Consider the following 747-nt stretch of genomic DNA (forward strand, 5'->3'; position numbering starts at 1 on the left):
GCTAGACATTGTATTTCCGTAGTATGTTTTCCATCAATTTGTTTAGGAAGTGGGTGCCTTCGTCACTAATAAGTGCTCCTGGTACCCCAAACCGTGCGAAGATACAATTCTTGAGGAAGTTGATCACCACCTTTGCATCATTCGTGGGCAGTGCAACTGCTTCCACCTATTTTGACACATAGTCAACCGCAACTAGAATGTACTGCTTTCCGAAGGATGGTGGGAAGGGTCCCATAAAATCTATCCCCCATACATCGAACAGTTCGACTTCTAAGATGACATTCTGAGGCATCTGATTTCTTTTAGATATGTTTCATGTTCTTTGACATCGGTCGCACTCTTTTACCACTACTTGGGTATCTTTGAACAGTGTGGGCCAGTACAATCCAGATTGGAGGACTTTGGCTGCGGTTCTATCTCCGCTGAAATGTCCTCCATATTCGGAGTTATGACAGGCTTTTAAAATGTCCCACTGCTCTTCCTCTGGAACACACCTCCTGACTAGACCATCTAATCCCTTTTTGTAAAGGAATGGATCGTCCCATACATAGAACCTGAATCATGCAAAAACTTTTAGCGTCTGTTAGAGTCAAAGTCATCATGTATCAATCCACCTACCACAAAGTTTGCGTAATCGACGAACCATGGGATATGCGTAACGGCTAGAATGCGTTTGTCTGTGAACTCATCTCTGATGGGGTGTGTTTCTTCAGTTTCTTGAATCGGAGTCATCCGGGACAAGTGATC

This window comes from Lathyrus oleraceus, chromosome 3, assembly GCF_024323335.1.
Source record: "Lathyrus oleraceus cultivar Zhongwan6 chromosome 3, CAAS_Psat_ZW6_1.0, whole genome shotgun sequence".
Lineage (NCBI taxonomy): Eukaryota > Viridiplantae > Streptophyta > Magnoliopsida > Fabales > Fabaceae > Lathyrus > Lathyrus oleraceus.